This window comes from Solea senegalensis, linkage group LG3, assembly GCF_019176455.1.
Source record: "Solea senegalensis isolate Sse05_10M linkage group LG3, IFAPA_SoseM_1, whole genome shotgun sequence".
In the NCBI taxonomy this organism is placed as follows: domain Eukaryota; kingdom Metazoa; phylum Chordata; class Actinopteri; order Pleuronectiformes; family Soleidae; genus Solea; species Solea senegalensis.
The window spans coordinates 14,968,728-14,990,857 of NC_058023.1; the positions used below are offsets into that span (position 1 = coordinate 14,968,728).

The 22,130-nt window shown below is 42.4% G+C and overlaps 1 long non-coding RNA gene across 1 annotated transcript; it reads left to right on the top strand.

The window, feature by feature from the left end:
* The first annotated feature begins 65 nt into the window (after positions 1 to 65).
* Positions 66 to 21,251, top strand: LOC122767272. Its single transcript, XR_006360196.1, has 2 exons — positions 66 to 264; positions 21,082 to 21,251. It is a non-coding gene; the product is annotated as an uncharacterized LOC122767272 (long non-coding RNA).
* Positions 21,252 to 22,130: the final 879 nt, after the last annotated feature.

The window sequence follows — 22,130 nt, forward strand, 5'->3', positions numbered from 1 at the left end:
TGGGAACGGACCCATTATATGACTAAATAATAGTCAGCTCAGTTATTATAATGCCACCGGGCTGCATAAAGCACACACTTCAGCTGAGTAAGAAGCGATGCCAGCTGAAAGCAACAGATGTCCTGCCACAGGAAGTGAGTGGAATGCCATTTGTGTTTCCCCGGACAGCTGTGCAAACTCTCGACTTGAAGAGAGAAGAGAGGAAACGAGCCGAAAAGCCTCCTCGAGGCTCGAGTCGATTCCTTTGTGCATACTGTGGCTAAGGTAGGATTATTTATATTGAGTGCTGAACAATGCACTGTGTACATCTAAGGGGCACGGAGAGTTATATCAATCATTAGGCTTTGGCAGTGTTGTGTACAGATATTTCTGAGGTCAAGCTAAATATTGAGGCTGACAGTTTATTGTTTTAGGTGCAAGTTTAATAAAAAACATAGCTTTTAAGCAGTGCACAGAGCAAGGAGCAGTTGAAAGCATGCGTTTGTGAGGCTGCAGTGTCACCTTGTGGCGTCAACGAGAACCACACATTTTAACTCGGCAGCACACTTTGGACAGTGCTTGCTCTACACATTGTGGCGTCACGTGACACGCTGCTTTGATTAATAAAATGCATGCTGTTGGTGTAACAATAAACAACTAAAGCAGTTCCCTAACCACAATACATCACAGATTTAACGCAATTAATATTTATGCTCCGATGTGAAGGAAAATGTAATTTATATTCGGTGTTGGGAGACTTTGTATGCATTAATAAGCGTGGTGTATCGTGACATCCAGTTGGCTGTGCATACTGTTTTCAACAGATGTGAATAATACCCTTGTGGCCCTCCTCCATCTATGTCAAGCAGAGTGAGATTCTCCTTTGTCTTATGATGAATAACAAGCTATTGTGAAACCATGAATAATGCCACTGCCGCTCGCGTCAGAACTTCTTTTTTCGGGGCTGCTTTGAACACAACGCTGAACCACTTCTCACAACATTTGGACGCTAATGAAGTCCATCCAATATCTGTGGCTCTATCGGAGGCTGCTGGTGGTCTCTGAATCTCTGCAGACTGAGCGCACAACATGAAGGAGTTAACTTGACAGGGACAATTGTGCAAAAGGAGAAGTGATTAAAATCAAATATGCTGTTAAGGAAACGCAACAGTGGAACCTGTGATAGAGGAAAGAACCTTGACCAAAGCAGATTTGAAGCATGTTTCCCATGATTCATCAGTGCAGCCTGTGGGCAACTGAATTCCCTGCTAAGAGTTGATTAGTGATTCCACTGACTGCCTCCCAGTATTGATGGATTCCATCTTCCTCTAACACAGGCTGGAGGTAGCTGCATGGGTGAAAGAAGCACCATTGCTGCTGAATTGATTGAATGAAATATGAGGGAAAACGTTATTCCGCACTAAGTGAATGTTGAAATTATCCATTTGAGAGGACATGAGGGATAAATGTGTGTCATCGCAGGTTGGGAATCTTAAAACATTAATTAGCATTTAAATTATTCACTCACCCAGTCTCTTTAATAACCTGACTACGAATATTCGCTTCAGTTTGTGAATGAGTTTTTTTTCCTGATTGGACTGTGATGTAGAAATCACAGAAGGAACCGTTTCTAAATGTGCTTTCCAATTAAGTGCTAAATATATCATGTGTATAGATAAGTTGCTTTTGACAGTGAATTAGCGCGTTTAATTGTAACATTCAATCACATCCACTGCCGGAGATTTACCCAGAGGAACATTGTGGCAAATTACCAAGAGTGGCCCATTTGTATTTGACCAAACTTAACTCATTACATTTTGAAACCCAGTATAAAATATTCAACAACTACAAAACTAATTTACTTATTACAATCTGACTAAATAATTTAGCTGATAATAAACTATTTTCATTGTGAAAAGTGGGGCGAAATGACAATCTCGTGTATCAGGCAGTGCTTATAGGTGCAAATGTTATAACTTCTGGCAAATAATTACCCTTTTCTATTTATCCATTACCCTCACATACATATTGCCTAGAGAAATGGTGTAATTAAGATTGTTGCTTCAGTATCAAGATGAAGATACTATAGCCACTCCCCGCCTCTGGAGATACAAAGAGAGATACAAATCTCTCTTCCCTTTCCTCTCACTCTCACTGTCTGTGTCTCTCAGTCATATGGAGAGCGACCTGCAAGGCCCAAACCACCACTCCTCCAGTCTTCCATCATTCTCTTCCTTCCCTTGCTCTTCTTCACTCACTCACTCACTCTCTCCAAGTCATCTTCCCCTATCCTAATCGCATTGCTCATTTCCCATTGACAAGACAGTATGAGGAGGAGAGAGGAGGAAGAAGAAAAAAAAAACACACCACAAACTTTCTAAATCCCATTGACCTACTTAGGCAGACATTTCACTGGGAATTCATATTAGTGCAAGAGTTAGAAGAAGAAATATTTTCTCATTTCCCCCTCTATCTTCCACGCAGCCCCCTCCTCCTTGGTTTCATTCAGCTGGAAGCCATTTTCCTTATATCCCATATTTGATCCTGTATGAACACGACAGTGCATTATACAAGTGGATAAATGCTTACTATCGTCCAACCAGCGGTTTGGAGCTCTGTCACCGTGTTTCCACAATGGTGTTAGAAGCGTGACATCGCAGTCATAGAAAAAAAAAAACCCTCTTTTGGGTAGAAGAAGATGAGATTGAGAGGGATGAATATGCCGGGCGTCTAAGACAGGAAGTGGAATTATGACAGCCCCACGCAGAGAGCTAAAGCATGGAGACAAAAACGGCATAAAGAGAGTGCAAAGCATTTCAAATCCTCCCTTTAAAGCCCTCCCTGCGGGACTGCAGATGACCCTGCTAACGACTGGTGAAATTCTAACTCCCTTGAGTGTGATGGCTCCATGTGACGGGAGGTTTGCAGACCTGTCTGAAAAATTGAAAGCTCCTAGAATATTCAGCTAACCCTGTGTGCTCAGTTGGGTATTGTGATTGGAGGCATGTGGAGATTGGTATTCAGGCTGTGTGTGTGTGTGCGCTGGGTAAGCCCAGCGGTGGTGGTGCGAGAAAACCCCCCTCTGTGTGCATGTGTGTGGTGGCCAATGAGCCGAGCGCAGAGTCTCATGGGAACAGTGGAAGGAGTGCCAGTGAACATAAGTGAGGAAGGCAAGGAGACAATTTATGGAACCTTTAGAACCGAAGTGAATATAACTGCTATGGTGGCGCAGGCCTAGATCCAAGTAGAGAGACTAATGATGTGAATATAACCCCATGCTCCCAATATGCAAACACATTGTCATCAACAAAGAAAGAGTGAGAAATCCATTTCCTCTAAATCTCCTCAGAAACTTTAGACAAAAAAATGGTGACTTGTGCTTTCTTATCTGTCCGGAAATAATCAAAGGGGAAGGAGGGCAACTTATAGTATTCTAACATCACTCCACAACTACCTTGGCCTTCAATGAGTAGCTTCAATCAAACATTTAAGGCATTAAATGTACATTTAAAAGATTATTGTCCACTTCCATACTGACCTATTCCCTCAGTGTGAGCCATCATTCACTGATCATAATTATAGTGTGAGGCGCACACACACACACATGACCTAAATGAGCCAAACAGAGGTGAGCCCAACATTATAATCTAAACTGTCTGCCATCAGCAAAAATAACTTCCTGAATTATTGTACATAGTTTTCATGCAGTTGTAGAATATTACTGGGTCAAAAACATCCCGAGTTTCTACCAGAGAAAGGAAATAATCTGGTAACTTTCTTTTACTTTAAAGTCGGGTTGGTCTGTGAGTTTTAGTTGAAGTGGATATTTGATGAGTAACTCCATACTTGAACTACTTATGTGGTCTGTGTTCCTGTGTCTTAAGAGCTTCTCATGTATCAAGATAGGTAGGGGAAATAAAATGTATTTGTCCTAATATTCCAACATTGGTTTAGATAATTGATAACAGCGCAGGTGAGGCGACATATCCAGTATTGGGGTACTGACCTAAAAATCTCATCTTATTTTAGGTTTAAATTCATATTAAATACGTTGATGTGTTCACAGATCTACTTTGCGGAATACAAGTTTGTCAGCATCAAAAAAATGTTTGGACCTCACGTAACAATTCGTCTCACAGAGTGTGCCTTTTTTGGGGAAAAAAAGTAAATGCCTACTCGGGTAAATCCTTATACAACAAGTAGTTTCTCTTCTAAATTCCACAGCCTGTCTTTGATTAACTGAAGATGCTTTAGGTTGAGGCCATTTCAAGAGGAAGAGGAGAGAGCATGTGCACGGGGGTGCAGAGCAACAGTGCACGCGGACTAATTAACTCTAAGTGTTGTACGACATGCTCCCTTCTCACCCGCGTTGTCACTCAGGGTTTGAGTGGTGCTAATGAGAGAATTATCTAGCCTCGGACCCTGGTAATGCATTCAAATGAACACCAACTGACCTGACCTATGCGATGGCTTTTTAATCTCACCACTTAATACCAATCAGACCTGCTTTCTCATGTGCCCACACTGGGAGGGCCTTCTGCTCCAAACGCCGCCATCCTTTTTTTCCCCCCCCCACTGTTGATCTAAGGGAGAGTATTTAATTGTGTTGGAAGACTCAAGGGCCTGTGCTGATATGCACACAGGAGCTCAGGTGTGCAGGATAAATCAGGTGCATATGGTTTTCCAGAGTATTTGCCAGACATCAAAGTGAAAGTGTCTGGGTGCACGTGCCTGCTTGTGTGCGTGTAAGCCCCTTATCATGAGAACCCAGTTGAGGATTAGGAAGGTTAATAAGGTCATGAGTTTGCAACAAAAGTCTGTCACATATAATAGAGCTTTGGCATTGTTGGATTACCATAATCATCATCCTTTGGTGCCCAAACCTGTGACTCAATTGTTGTGCTCACAGTGTTTCGAGATGCAACACAAACTTCCTGCAGGAGGCGGCTTGGGTGAATTTAATCATTACCTGATGGTTTTACAAATTTACACTTGGATTTAAGCCGGGGTTTCTAATTGGATCAAGGTGTTTTCAGCTTGTAGTGTAGCAGTGGAATTGTGATGGTTTGTTTCAGTGAGACAGCACTGAAGTTGTGGACAACACGCGCAATAAATCCTTTCAAGTGTTTGGCCAATATCTGTTTTTGTTTTACCAAATGCTCAAGGTAACAAATAGCGGATCAGCCACAGTCCAGGGCCGCCTGCAAAATGGTTATTGCGTTTCAATGTCTTTTGGGGAGACTTATTGTTATTATCTTGTGGTGCACCGAGAATGTGTATGATTCAGGGACTGTGCTTGTTGTAACAAGAAGTCAAATGCAAGCGTGGGTGCAACATGTGCTTGTGTTAAACCACACATGGAGCTTTAAGAAGTCTACACTGAACTTACACCACACTTTAAACATGCACAATCGTGTCAAGAAATGCAGGAAAAGGGTATTGATGAATCTAATACACAAGGCCTTTGTACTTCCCTGTAGTCATTACAATCTATATTTTCATATTGTTCACAAGCAGTCAGGATTTGCCCAAATGAGGCTGACTTAAAGGGGATTTAATGGGATTTGCTTATTGCCGATTCAAAGTGGTGGTTGCGATAGCTTTGGTGGCAATTTCTCTCGGCAATAAATATTTTAGTTACAGTGTTAGCTTGGCAATAATCCTGTTGGAGAAGGTTGTCATCTTGAAGGAAGTGTTGGAAGATGTTATGCTGAAACAGCAGTACTGACTGAAACAAATGCATATGATTATTGCTCCCTGTCATATGGGCTTTGTTTCACCTGGAGTTGAACTAATATTTAGATCAGTGCAGACAATATACTGCACGTGTGGAGTTTACATACACATTATTCAATAACAATATCCTACCAGGCTGGATGCATTGTTTAACACTGTGTTTCATGTTGGTAGCGGACAGCTAATTGTACAGCATACAATAAAGATCAGCTGTTGTCTTGAGTCATGCATGTGTGTGGCAGAGCTGCAGCCTTTGTCTCTCTATCTCAGTGCACAGTCCCATTGTCATGCAGGCGCTCAGGTATGGGCCCAGTCGTCACTCATCTGCCTGATGGCAACTGCTATCTGCCCTGACGGTGACTGATGATGGGAGTGTGTGTGTGTTAGCACCAGACTGTGTGTGATACCAAAGGGGGGGTCCGTGGCAGGTAGACAGGCAGGAAGGAACTCAGTGTGGATGGCAAGATGTATACCTCCCTGCCTGAGGGCCAAGTTAGAGGCCAGTGGGCAGTGCTGCATTCACTGACCATGCCTATGAGCATAACAGGAGCTATTGGGCAAAGCAGCCAAGCAAGTATAGCAGTATAAGGAAGATGGATCAGTTATTGCATGGACTGCATGACAATATAAGTAAAGTTTACGGGATATTGAAGGTTTTTTTGAAGCGTGCTTCCACGAGGTATTGACATATTATCAACAATCGCTTAGCTGAACGCACCACTGCCTCGCTGCTGTTTCCGTGGAACCAGACAACACCTGGACACTCGCTCTTGTTGATGACACCAGGGACAGAAACAGATTTTAGTCTTGCATAAAAAGTGTTGGACTGCTCGAGTTTCAACGTCTTAACAACATGTTCGCTGCGTTTAAAAAGTTTGTTCATTGCCCACTCTCCTGCACCAAAGTCAGCAGTGTTGATCTACATTTTTAGCTTGTGGGGACACAGAGCTGAGAGTTTTGTGTCACTTAGATATATCCAAACAAAAGGTTTTATAAACTGAATTCACAAGATAACATATTCCAACTCACTGAATCTACAATGAATTTAGGCAGCAATGAATTAATAACTCCTGTGCGCTTTGACGCAACATTGCTGATTTTCTTTATGGACTTTGGTGTGGAGGAAAAATATGAAAATATTCTTAAGACATAAGTTATTTTCAGTGGGGGGAGTCTACAGTCTTTGGAATATATTACACTTCCTCAAGTTACTGTTGATTGACCAAAATAGTCACGTTACATACAGTTTTTATCCTGCTTCCAAAAAGAGATATGACAGAAAAAAGTACTGACGTGACAGTGCTTTTTAAAAGCAATGTCTACATCCTTAAATAAAAATGTTATGGTTTTCTATTTCAGAACTTTGAAGGGAGTATCAAATCCCTGAATGTCAAATATCTTCATTAAGGGTTGCATGTCTACTTCATGACAGCATTCTTTATGCGCGTCCATGCATAGGTGGAATATATGAATTCATGCGGACGTACTTTATGTGCGAGTGTTCACATGTGTCTGCTGTCCGGGAAGATCAATGCGTCCTCATTGATGTTGTCTTGCCCTCTGCACATGAAGTGAATGGAGGGGGTGGAGGAGGAGGAGGAGATGGCAGCGAGAGGGACAGCGGGGCGAGGGGTGCGCGTTAAATGGATACGATGCAAATGGCACCAGAGGACATAAGAATCAATTTACCTTATTGAAACAAATGAGACTAAGTCAGCCTTGCCATGGCATGCTTTTTTTTGGCCGCCCCTATTGTTATTGTAATTAACCCACCCAACCCAAATCCATGACACTCCCTCTCACAAACACAGCCAACCCCCTCAACAGACCTGTCTATGTCTGCCCGGGCTCCCTTTTACCCTAATGAAAAAGCTGTAGAAGAGCCCAGGTAAAATTGTAGGTGCTGTAATGGTGATTCATGGCCCTGGGTGACATGCTAAAAGGCATGGGAGATCTGCCTAGGAAAGCATTTAGAAAAGGGTAGTCCATGTATGAGTACCAACAACCCCTACCAACACAAACACACTGAACCCCCTACATTTAATGACATACAGTCATTCCCCACACCCTCAGCATGCTCTTATGTTTATAGATGCCCCACCTTCATGGAATCCCAATAACCAAAATGGACTCTACCTATCACCGAAATTACCTCAAGGGTAAGTGGACAGCACAATGCCTATTTCATATAGTGGTGTGTGATGTCCTATTGAAAATTTGCCATTATTTCCTTTAAGGGCAGGCCACTTTCCTGGGTGAGCTATAACTCCCCAGTGTGGTGTGGGCATTGTATAGGGGTCTTGGGGGATGGATCAATTGTTATAGAGAGCGATGGGGTCACAGTGGAATCAATGCACTGGACAAACGACCTCTAGCTGCCGCTTGCACCTTCCAAGCTGCTTGACACCTGAGGTGATCTTTACTGAAATGTCCTCTGTTGAAATGCCACAGGGCCATGGGCTACTGAGCAGTTGCTCATGCAGCGCTCCCAAATCAAGTGGCTTATGCAGAACGGGGCTGCTGTCATCCACAGTGAAAGGCCTTGGCTCAGCATTACTACATAAACAAAACTCATGCACCTGAGAATGTCAATTACTTGCTGCCTCCCCCCCTTGGACGGCCCTGTGCATGATGGCCAAATTGGGATTAATCTGGGAAGGATGGGGGCCGGTGTGGAGGTGACACTGTGTCGTTGTACCACAAAGCAAGAGAAGTGGCTGTGGTGTGGAGAACAGGAGCAGTGGGCCAGCTTGATTGTTCCACTATTACCCTGCACATCGTTTTGCATAAGTGGCAAAAGGCGCTGATGAAAACAAGTGGTGGTTTCAGGTCGGATGCAGACACCCAGAAAATGAGCTTTTTTCCCCCCTTTCCCTTCTTACCCTTCCACTGGGCCGCATAATTTAGTAGAGCCATCTTGTGGAAATGTCATGGTGTGGTGGCGGTGGAGCAAACAGTGTGACAGAATGCTGCAACGCCTCCCAGGCTGGGGCCTTCACCACGCTTGCCACGCCCGAGTCGGCCTGACCTTGCAGGTGCTGATATATGCAGACACATTGGCATCAAAAATGGTCAACGAGAGCCTCTTCTTTTTAGAAGGTTGTAGCCACTGCCAAGCCCAACTTTTCTTGTCATATTTGGGTTCATAGAGCGGTTATGAATATTTCAAAGTGAGGGTGTATATGTTTATTTGCTTGAGGATATGGATTTATTTTCATTTTTTCCTCCTTTTCCTTTTTGAATAGAGGTCAATTCCCCGCTGCGCATTCCCTTTTATGCACCCACTCCCTATTCTTCATTCATCTTACCTGCTGACACATCTGACAACACGCTGCTGTATTATCATCTCCCAACCCCCAGCTCTCCACCTTCCACAGCAACACAGGGCCACCGCGACTCCTCCACCCCTTCTCTTTCTCCTTTAGAAAACTGATTATAAACGGTCAATTTGAAAATAGACTGGAAAGTCCCCAAGGCTGCTTGCCTTGTCAAATTGAAAAGGGACAAGGACAAGTCAGTCGACTTGCCCCCTGTCTGCCGTCCTGATGTTTCCGAGGCAGGCGTACGAGAGGGAACATAACAAATTCTCCCCATGCGGCAGGCGAGGCGATGACGAGGGAGGGTGGGGCAGCAGCGAGCTGAGGATCTTCAACATCTAGCCCTCAGCATTTATATCACAAGTCTCCACAAAGAGTCTATGGATCACTCCAGTGGGCTGGTGTTGGCAGTATCAGGAAAAGCCATAGGCTGTCAGGGAGTATGTGCCTTTCATATTTCACTGCAGACAGCCTTCCATTCTCCAGGCCTCACTCACAGCAGCCTTTGAGGATAATATCTTCAAATCTCTCTTTGCCATGCTGAGAGGCTATTTTTAAATAGATATTTATTTATTTCTCTCAATTTTTCTTCCCCTCTCTCTCCCCCTCTGATCTGCAGGTATAGCTTTACTGCTTGTGACCACCAGAGGAACCTGCACAAAATAGAGAAATGCTTGTGGCAAGGAAGGTATTTCTGTCAGCACAAATCTGGGTCTTTTTATTTGCCTCTTCCACTCTGTTTCCAACAGTTTTATCCCTTTGTTACAAACTAATCCTTCCACCAAATTATTATAAGCAATTCTGCATTGAATATGCACTTGAAAAGAATCGGCTTTGGCATGTCACCCCCATTATGCTGAAGTATCAGCTCATCAACAGACACAGTGAATAAATACTTGATTTTATGAGTCCTGGGTCTTGTGATCTGCTGTGGCGTTTTGTGTGAACAATAAAGTCCCTTCCCAATTAATCTAACTAGTAAGATGGAGAGCAGCCTTTGATATCACCCGAGATGTCCACTGCGGCGTGATTCATCAGAAAAGACCTTGTAATCAGATGGGACGAGTGCCTTTCCTCCGACATGTATTCTCTCTCTCTCTCTCTCTCCCCTCCTTGCATACATTAGGGGAGTGTGAGCGACGGAATCATCAGATACCAGGAGGTGAATTGAAGTGGTCATGAACCTAATGTCAAACTCAAATAGCTGAATGGCGATAGATAAAACAAACAAGGAACGTGAACTGCTTGCAGAGGGAGAGGGAGGGCTGTTGAGAACTTTTGCAGATAAGGCCTGCATCACAACTGGCCTATTGTCGAGTGTGACCCCTGCTGGAACTGTAACACATGACCCTAAATGTATGTATTGCATGAACTTTCTCCCCACGTAGAATGACATGAGTTATGCGTCATGTTGACTTGTGAGCTGTCCGGCTTTCCCACAGGGTGCACAGTCCTCCTGACCCACAACAATGAAGATGGAAATTTATGTGGTGTGACATTCCCTTCGGGCTGAATGTTGCTATTAGCAATGTGACCATGGTTCAGGTTGAATCCTGCAGGGACAAAATACACAGCGAGGGAATAAACTATAACGATTGTTCCCTTTTACTTCCTTCACGGCGGGCCTCACAAATTAACAGCTCTTCTGTTTCTTCTCATGCAATATGATACATAAACAATAGATTCCTGTTTTGCTGTAACAGACGCATGAATATAACAAGCAGCTAAAATGTAATGCACTATCATACCCTCTCTCCTTACTCCCTGACGATTGTCACTTGCACAGTAAGCACATTTGAACTTGTTGTCTGTTATTCTTTATCTCATTTCATCCTTCTAACCGTGGCTAATAACAGTTTTTTCCTATCTCCCTCTATTTCTGGGCTAATCCGGGTCTTAGCGCTGGCCCACCGTTTTACAGAGGCAGAAAATGCTTGGGTAAGCAGAGAAAGGATTCCTCCGTTGCTACTTCAGGTTGTCCCCGCTCTCCCTTTAGCTGAGATTTCTATCCCAGGCCCTTATTATCACAAAACAAGCACTTTTTGATGATGATAAGTAATAGCTACATCCCTGTGTGCAGGACTCACCTCTCAGGGGAGTAGCAAGAGCATGCTGGTCATTTTTCTTGCCTGTTTGGCGTCCAGCGATCCCGGAGAAAAAACAGGGACTGCATGGAAACAGGGTGGTGATTCTGTGTTTGTGTAGCACTATTTACAATTGGTGGGATGAATGTGTGAGAGTAATGATTGTTGATGGTTTCCAGTGAACTTAATAATGATAATAATAACAACAATAATAATAATAATACTACAGCACAGACACAACAAAATATCGTGCCTGTGCTAGTGAAATGCAAGCAATGTGACACATTTATAAGGTCACCATTCTCACAAATACAGTTTATGTCAACATTAAAGCTGTAGAGTGCAATATTTAATTATAAACAAATGTCCATTACATTCTAACCATTGTCAAGTGGTCACACAATGCCAACTAAGCTTATCAGCTCCACACAACTCCCACTGTATCTTTTAGGATACATATTGTGTTGTCTGGTGACACGTGAAAGTGAAATGTTATGACAGACAGAGGCAACAGCAACAAAGTGAGACTGCAAACAAGTTGGAGTATGACCGAAAACACATAAAAGGACCCACGAAAAGTGAATTTCACTGCTCAAAAACCAAGTCATTCAACAGTTTGTATCTTCTGTCCCTGAAGATAGCACCATACAAATAATGTTACTTCTTTTTTGTTATTTTGCCTCAAACAGAGGCAAAAATAATAACGTCAAACAAACACCAAGTTATACATTGCAGCTTTAATTATGTCAGCTCCAACTTAACAGTGTGGCTACCAAGATATGCAAATAATCGCTGTGATGAATCCCCAACTAGATTGTTTTGAGCAACAATGACAGAGGGATCACATCAAAAGAGGGTAATTCCTGGCAGACGTTCCATTACCATTAACAACGTAGTTGGGTGACAGTGGCAGCTGAGGGAGGGGCCGATAAGCTGCGGACAAAAAGTGGAGATATTCGACAACCAAGCGGACACAAATAAACTGAGTCTCGGACTCGTCTAATCCAAAAGACGAGCTCGACAGTGGCCTGTCCAATTACAGCGACCAATTTGAATGCACAGCAGGGAGGAACTCACCCCCCCCCCTTCCTTCAATTTGGAACGGGCATCTTGTTTGTTTCCTTTTGCAACTGCATCTCACTGCCAAAACACACCCCCTCACAAAATCTATAATTCGGCCGTATTTGTGAGACAGTTTTATATTATACACTGCTAAATTACTAAAATAAGGGAAGGAGTGATGGTGAAGGGGGCGGAGGATGAAAGAGAGAGGATGGAACTGGATGAAAGACAGAGCCATGTGTAAAAGAGGGTGTCGCAAAATACACAACCTTGGGGTCTGGATGGCCCCTTTGCTGGTTTGACTGCTATAAAAGCTGTGGCCTTGGGTGCGGTCTGCCAAGTATGCCACTCAGCAAGAGTAGTATTCGTAGCAGGTGTCCAGACCCCTTGCATTGTTATACCATACATAACAGCTCTATCCTTGAGCCAATGGAGCCTTTGTGGGGAGATGGCTATTGAAAATCTAGACAATGCTATTGCTTTCATTCATCTAGGACAAATTTGTACGTGTACGTTAAAGTCATTGTGAGCTTTTCGGTCACAACAGAGTGTCCTCCTGTTTAACGAAAAGCATTTGCTAAATGTGAAAATGAACATTAACAATATGTTGAAAGCACTTTACACTCTGTTTGATGCAGGGGTGATTAAAGAATGTCTGCAGTCTACACATATAGCTATAGCTGTGCGGTGTGTGGTCAAACGAAGGTGGTGGCTCACCACCATCCTGGTGGCTGTCACAGTGAATCCCTGAGCTGCCACTGAGCAGCCTGACCTTTGCCTCTGCCTTTTAAGTGCATTGATCCACCGGTCACTTTGAGCCAAGATGGCTCCCTCTCCTCTTGCAATTGCTCCCACCCAGTTAACCTGAGTGGACCGTGTGAACGTCTGGGCTCTTGCCTTGTGGCCTCTGACATGTGGTCGCCCCAATAATACAGAGTCCTGGAGACGACTGTCAAAATCACTGATGTTTTTCCCCAAACACGTCTAATGTATTCAAGGAAAAAAAAAGGAAGTACGCTTTTTTTTCCCTTGTAGGCCTGAAGCATAGGGGTCATGCGTTTCTAATTTTAGGTGGTGTTAATTGTGGTCCTCTCAAGTGTCTTCACTGCCACCTTTGACAAAAGCACCATTCATAGGCAGAGCAGCCATGTGGGCTGCAGGATACCCGCCTTGCCAGTTGCTGCTGACACCTCCTTGGCAGCGCCGGGCCGGATCTGGCGGAGACATCTGCCTCTCCTTTAAGCGTGCCTCAGAGTCCACATTCTATAAGCAGAGATTGTGCATGCTCTCGCCTGGCTCTGTCATATATGTTGTTCCCATATTGGGTTTCAAAAACAGGAGTGTTTTACAGCAGTGGCAGAGGCTGAGGGACATGCTTGTAATTTCTACATGCGGCTGATACGATCAAGGTGAAGCTTTTGAAAGACAAAAACGGAACAGATCCCGTGTGCTTAAACATTGCTCGACTTCATCTGAGTGAGGGGCATTTTGTCACTTAAAGGCCTGGGAGTTCCCCAATGTGTCCGGCCTTGTGAGCATGTTCCCCGCAAAGGTAGCAGAGGAGCGTCACGTGTACAGCACAAAAGCAATTCAGCATTCTAATGCCCTGTCACTGGTCTCACATTTCAACCATTCTTTATTCTTCGAAGCAGTTCCAGCAGGGTGTAAATTGTGTAGGACTGTAATTAATCCATGTCAAGTCAGAGAATAAGAGGAGAAAGAAGAGGGGAGAATGAAGGGAAACGAGCTGAAGCATGAGGTGCCTTTGATGATAACACCCCCACTCCACACATTTTCTCTCTCACTTGTGCTGTATTGTTTTGCATTTGTGAAAAAAAAAATCTGGGACCCCCAAGGAGCTTTGGCCCTCCTACTGTACTTTCATGTTTTGAAAGCCAGCTAAAGCTCTATTTGTCCAATTGTACTCATTTTCCACTATAGGACAGCCTTCAGGCAGGGGCAGAAGTCTATATATATATATCTTCCAAAGATAATTCATGCTGGGCTCATATGTGGCCACAATATAACCCCAATTTCAACTTGTGCTATCAAATCAGCAGTGTAGAAATAACTGAAATTAAAATGTGTGATCCATATAAAATATATAAAGCGCTATAAAAATCCTCACCCCTGCTCTGAAAGGTTCCAGCAAACTTATTATTTAGATAATAAAAGACTTCATGACCAATTTTTAGGTTTAATGTGGTCCACTCAGTCCACTCTCCACCTCTGATGACAGTTCACCTGCTTTGGTAGCTTTTTGATTTAGCGGGATCAGATCGGCAGCTGTTGGTCAGACATGAAAAGGAACATCAGTGACACTGGACTCACATATAGTATGCGCTTGATGGTGGGCAGGACTGGAAGCAGCAGTGTCTGTCATGGCTGTGAATGTCCGCCCATCTCATCACAGATGTTTAGCTCAAACACTGAAATGGGATTTCATTGGCCGATGCTCGAGATGACGCCTGGAAATTTGAACATCACACTTCTTTGAACTCTCAACCTCTGCACACGTAAAGCAAAGAAACTTACCCACAATGCAGTTTGGCGATGCCAAATTATTTCTCATGCCTAATTTCCTGACTTTTTTTAATGCCGTGTGGCTCTCAGGCAGAGGTCAACAACTCCAACAACTTCCTGCCAAAAATGTGAAGAAACTATAAACCAAATAGAAAAACTAAAGATAAAAAAAGAGTGCCACATACATCATGACCTGGTGCTGGTGTTATCCTAAGATAGCTTTTCATTCATAATCCAAAAAAGGCAAAGTCTCAGTGGAAAAGAGAGAACGTAACAGTGTGTGGACACATTTGTTTGCTGTCACCACTTCTACTGTTGGCTTACAGGAATGTTTGATCTGAGGCGCGAAGTTAGCAAACAAAAAAATGTAGTGTTGAAAGACATTTCCAGTATAAGCACACCACATTTGCTGAAAAATATGTGGCTTGGGGACGAAAGAGAGGGAGAGGGAGATCGGTTTCAAAACTGCTGCGAAAGCAGAGCAAAGGTAGTTTGAAAGAGACTGAGCAAATCTCCAATCCCTACCACTGCTGCGAGTTTTTGGCGTCTCCAGAGATGACAAGGCAATGGAGAGAAGTTCATAGACTATTCTTCGACATGAGAGACAAAACTGAGTCCATTCACAAAATAAAGACACACCCCTCACTGCAAACATCATCAAAGACCCAGACACCAGTCAGCAATTTCTGGGCTTTGAACCCAGCTCCGAATTCTCAATCAGATGTGAGATGAAGGATACTGAGCAGTATGTATATATATGTATGTATATATACATAGATATAGAAATATATATATACACACATGTACAAACCTGAAAAAGTTAACACTGTCAAACTTTCAATGACTGTACTCGTGTGAGCAAATTTACTCATGCATGAACTGTGTTAAGTTCAAATACACAGACCTTGTGAAGTTGCATCTTACAGCCCCCAGTTTTTTTGCGCGGGTCCGCAGTAATGTTCAGAAACATAAATGCAAACTGGCGAGAATGAGGCCATTACGTCGCTACACATTATCTCCTTTAGCACGTTGTGATTTCTGCAGAGAACTGAATGACACAGAGCTGATATCATTGTGTTTGTGCTCATCAGGCCCAGAGGGCTGATTGCTGTCGACTTTTGTAGACTACTGAGGCATAAAATAAAAGAACTGCAGTGTAATGCACTGAACTTTGTTCAAAATTTTATTGCTTGGAAACAGCCTATTTCTTATTAATATTTACCATTTTTAAGCAAGACAAACAAGGCCTGCACAGCTATTTATAGCTACTCCATTTGTAAGTAACCCTACACAGGGCAATGGACTTTTAACACTACACAGTTTTGTGTTTTGTTAGAAATAGCACATTAGTAAAAGCAATAATAATAATGTGCTAACTATGATTCGAATGTTGAAGTTTGAACATTTCATGACTTAAACCTCAGATTCTCACCGTCGAGGCAATAATATCTAATTGGATAGATCCCGACCTCTGCTATAGGTACACTAACTTAAGTAAGGACAGTTACTGAAGATAGAAGAGGTGAAAAGTCTTCAACTTAACTCACGCAAGTTAGACTCCAGTGATGACTTGACTTTTCTTCCAGTGCCATTGTCAGACATTAGTCTTCTGGTTTATGTCATAATAATAACAATAATAATAATAATAATAATAATACTTACAATAATATGCTATACATATAGGGTGGTAACTGCACGGCAACTCTGACATGATACATTATGCAGAAAAACAAAACAGCAACTCTGTGATAATCCATACATTGCAAGACAAACATATCATCACGCATTATGATACGTTTAAATGACAAATACAAAATACCACTTTCTTAAATTTGACCGTATGGTTGAATTGGTAAAATACAGGCTCTCTATTGTACCTTGTGCTATACTTCAGAGAATAAAACCGTTGCCCTTCCTTTGCGAGTTGAGAGAATTTGTGCATTTACCATAGCTAACCCATATTATTTAATAAAGGAATCCATAGTGTAAAAATTGAAACCACATGAATCCAAGAAAATCTGACATGAAACTTGTGTAGCCAAAGTTAAGTAATCCTAAAGGGCCTCTTCTTACTTATGGAGTTCTTTTTTTCCCCACCATCGCAGGGCTTCACAAGTTTTCCTTCATTATTACCTCTGCTGAACATCTTCTTAGTCTGGTGAACACAGAGATGAGCAACGGGGATTCACGTCTGTCAGGGGGGCGAAATGAGCAGAGGAACCACAGCGTAGAAACTTTTTTTCAGGCTCCATTTAAACTTTGAACAGACACCACAATGTGTTTCACTCCAGACTCTCAAAGGATGAGGGATTTTTGGGTTTCAGTCCCTGGTCTTCTGCTCTTGTTGGCCTTTTTAATCTCATTACTGGCCCAATTGTACATGTTTAACATCATCCCAGTCTTATCCTTACCTCCACTGGAAGAACATGCTTGACTAAGACAGCTGAAGCCGAGATTCGATTTCACCAACTATGTTTATGCAATTTGGAAAGACTCAGATCAGAGAGTTCCCTTTGAAATAGGGCTGCAACGATTAAGTAATTATTCAATTACTCCTAATGACTTAATTAATAGTCAACTATTTTGATCAGCGCTTAATCAGTTTGAGGTTGTTTTTTTTATTATTAAGACAAGTTCTCAGATTTATCAACATTTTATGAACCAAATGATTAATCGAAAAAATAATCAACAGATGAATCAGTTCTATGAATAATCATTAGTTTCAGCCCTAGGCTGGAATTCCTCGCAATTTCATGTGCACATGAGAATTTGACAGTTATGATTCTTCATCACTGAATTCACCCAGTGACATGAGAGGTTTACATATAGGTAACAATAGTCAATAAATATTCCCTCACTGTTTAGTGGGACTTTGTGGAGGCCATTAGCAAAATGCGTTTGTGTCATGCAGGGAGGCAGATGAGAGTTTTTTATTTCTTAATGTGACAACACAATGGTGTGGCTAACCTTGAGGGATCTGGCCCGATGGGGTATTGGACCTTGGTATGAGGCACTCCTTTTATTCTCTGGCTTTTCATGACTAGTGAGGCAGTGAATGATGAGCTGCTTGCCTCAGACCCCTCGTTCTTATCTTCTCAAAAATACAAGGTTGGTGAGGGAGGGAATCCCCCTCCCTCACCATGTGCGCAACTACACCCGTTCTTTTGAGCGAAAACAAATTCATCAAAATTTAAATAAACATCACTCACTGGAGAAAAAAATCTGTCCAAATATAGAGAAGACAAATCTAGGAGAAATTAGAGTACATTGTGACAAATGAGTCAGCTGTCTCTTTTGGTATAATTTTCCGTTTTTCTATAAGTGAGGAGCTACCAGATCTGCACAAATCCAAATATAATCAGACAGCTTCCTGGAACATGCATACACCTTACTCGCCATAGATTAAATTGCCATTGACAAAGTCTTGTTTTTGCTCCTCTCTTTTCTTGATATGATTTGAATTGGATTCATGTAGACGCTTTTGACACAGTGAAATGGGGAGAGGGGGGAAAGAAGGAAGGAAGGAAGGAAGGAAGGAAGGCAGGCAGGAAAGTTCTGAGGAGAGGAAAATTGAAATCAGAAAGACATGGGGCAATGAGAGACTATGGTGAAAATCAGATAAATTAGGAAACAGGGTTGAGCCATTGAGAAACAGAAGACGAGAAAGGGGTAAAAGAGAAAGAGTACATGTCTGACTGTTTCACACGTTCATTCTGATGCATGGAGACAGACAGGAGAATAGATTGGTAGCCTTGGGTGGATAAGGACAGAACCATTCCCCAGAGAGATGGATTAGACGAAGGAGTGGAAATAAATGATCACAGATTTTAATGGCCTTTTGGCTTGCTGCGCCCCTCTTCCTCCCCCACTCCCATTTCCGTGTCGGGGGGAGTTTTACAGTGATGACATTTTCACATGCCAACTGTCTACCTTGTGCAGGTTAACTCTCAAAAACAATCATCGCAGTGTTCAGCGGCAGAATAGGGGTTTAGTGCATGTAGAAGGAGCGTGTCCAGATGCATAGTGAGATACCGAATATGGACACCTGAGTGAGCGAGTTACATGGCATGCACTGAATGTGACTTACATGATCTGTCCCTTGCATCCAGACCAGTTCCCATATCTGTTTGTTATGGCAGCAATGTAATAACTTAAGTATGTAAAAATAAACTACGTGTTAAGTCACGTTGATCGCAATCGTTTTGTTTTGTTGTCCTGTAAATTGTCTATCCAGGGGTTTTCTTTGCAGCAATGCTGTCACTTTTTTAGATTTTAGCAACTAAAGCTATGGTATCCAATATTTTAACATCAATAATGGGTCAAATAACTATGTGTTGATGTGTAAAATGACACTTTTTGTATTCTTCCTCTCGGGTCACAGAGCTTTTTTTTTTATCTCATTGCTTAGTCCTCACCACTCCTTTCATTTCAATGCACGTTCAACGACATCTCCAGCAGTAGCCTCATCTTTCTCATAACCGACATGCAAAAATTAATACATAAGTTTAAAGTTTTCTTTCAATGCAAGGTCTTCACTTTCTAACGTTTCCTGCGGCGTTTTTAATCACTGACTTGCCTTTAAGGTGAACAAAAGGGCAATCTTGTGTTATCATCACTGAATTGCGACCCTTCATAACAAAGGGAGATGGTCAAAAAGCCGATTTTCAGAGAGAAATGAGAGGCAAAACTGGAAACGTGTGCCTCAAAAGCACAACACACACAGGACACATGTCTTCACATACAGTAATGTCCCCTTTAGTGTGAGGACATATAACTGACTATTATTCCTATCTCCTGTGCCAAGAGGTGCGAAGGGCATTGCACATTAATGACATACTCCTCATATTACCCTGCTCCACTTTATCTCAGGATTCAGCACCACATTATTCTTGCCAATTTTAACATTATATATATATACATATATATATATATATATATATATATATATATATATATATATATATATATATATATATATATATATATGTATATACATATACATATACATATATATATATTTATTTATGTGTATTTTAAATACAGAGGGGCCAGCGCATAAGTCAGTATAGAAGAATAATATACTTGGCCATTAGTTTTTATGGAAATATAGCCTTGGGTCGTGGAATAAAAATGGGTCTCACTCCTAATTTCTGTTATGATAAGTTCCATACCTGATTGCCTCCATAAGAGGCAGATCCGTCTTCATAAGGAATTGTGAGGCTTCTGACAACTATTTAGCCCAGCTGATCCATTTGTTTGATTTATTTCTTACAGTATGTGGCTAATGTCTTTTAAAGATCTAGTGGCTACCGTAGAGAGAGAAAGAGAGAGATGAGAGAAAACCAATCGCTGACAGATAGCATCACATTTTTGAGCATCTAATCATCCGTGCATATCAGCCACTCTTCAGAATTCCTTTTGGTTAATAAATGAGACGCCTTGATGAGCGCAAGAGATAGGGGATGCTATTCGGTGCCAATCTCGTCAAGATAGTGATTCTGAGGGCGAGATAAAGCATCGTCTAAATAATGCAATGCACTCCTCCAAATAAATTGATGACATGAAACAAGTTGCACCACTCCAGCAGCTTTAAGCCTGTCAGACAAGAGGGAAACAAAGTCTGACGAGAACACAAGGAAACTTTATTTCCTCACTCTCTCACTTCCTTTTCTACCTCTCTAACACCGTGTAACAGTTCCTCCTATCACTATTTCACCTCTGACACTTATGCCGTGTTTCTATCATGGTACAGTTGGGTTTGGTACAGTACAGGACAGTTTGGAATGGTAAAGCGGCGGCGCGTGGACTGTGCCCGATGGCCAACATTGGCGATGACAACGAACAATGACATTGAATGTGACACAACAGACGACAGCGCTACTCGGTTTGTGGCTCTTTGTCTCAACCAGACGTCAAACTGTGGCCGTTTGCCTCAACTTCCATGGGATATTTGCACTGATCGCAAGGGAAGGATGTTTTTCTGTCACCCAATTAGCTGACTGTTGTGGGTGGAGCCAGTATAGCTCCGCCCTGACCATACTATTTTACTCTGGCACAGGTTGCCAAAGAATGGAATGGTAGGGGCTGTAATTTTGGTACTATTCCTTATGGAAAGGAAATAAATACATACAGTACTGTACCAAACTGTGCCGCTCTACACTTTAGTGGCTTAGCTTGGGGACCCAACTAGCAGGTTGAGGCTGAAATTACTTTGGGGGAGGGGTCTCCAGCTCTGTCCGACCAGGAGCATCTGTCACCGTCAGCGACCACAACCAGAGCGCAGTCAAGCATATGCGATGGCTATGGTGGTGGAAGGGTGGGGAAGGGATGATAAAGACTGATGGGTGAGGGTCTCATGCTCCTCTATCATCATTTCACAGGCCTGGGACTACGAGACAGCAGCTGCTCACTGTGGGGATCACCGCTGGTTTGGGAATGGATGGAAGAGGGTGAAAGAAGAAAAGTGGGACGCAATCAGTTTGGTGGACTGGACTCTGCCATTGAGTAAAGTCAGCAAGACAGTCAACAGTGTGAATTAAATTATACATAACAGCATCCGAGTGGATGCTGTTATGTACTCAAATGGAACTTTATTGAAAATCTTTTGAGAGATGATGAACTTCTTTCTTTCGGGTTGCAAATGTTGTGCATTTTCCTTAAACTGTGGTGCATAACCTTTAAATATAAACAAATGTCTGTTACATTCAATCAGTTTTTTAAAGGAGTTCACATACTGCTGATAGAGTCTACTATGGTTATCTGTGTTTCTCAGTCCAGCAGTGTTTTTTGCTTCTGTTGTGCGACAAATGTTACACACAAGGAGCTGTAAGAGATTTGTAGCACCCTGGTGTAGTGGGCACTCTCCTCTGTCCGAGTCATGGCCCCATGCCCCTGAGACGGTGCAATTAAGAGTATGCTTCATCAAGCTTCATTTTATCCATGCTCTTCTTCTTCCGCCTGTATAAATCGTACCTACACAAACCTTTATTTTACATGGAACTAAGATTAAAATTTCCTTTACCGGTGACACCTAGTCAAACAAATGTTTTGAGTTCCAGAGAGATGACAATAAAATAGATGTTAGGTTAATTATTGATAAATTCTTATTCAGTTAAATTCTTGACGGCAATTCATCGACTCATGGTCAATCATTCACTTCCCCAGTTTCTGAGTAAATACAGCCCTGTGCAAGCAGGCACATACTTTGAGACGGCTTATCCTCCAAAAAACGTGTAGAGCAAAAAAAACGCATACACACAAAAACATGTGCATGCAAAGCAACACACAAATAAGTAAATACAAAAATACATATTTGTAGTGCACATGCAGTTTCTCACACACATAGGTTCTTTCACAGTCATATGCACTTACACACATCCACACAGATTAGGCCACTGCTGGGACTGAGGAAAATGGCTTTAGGGGACCC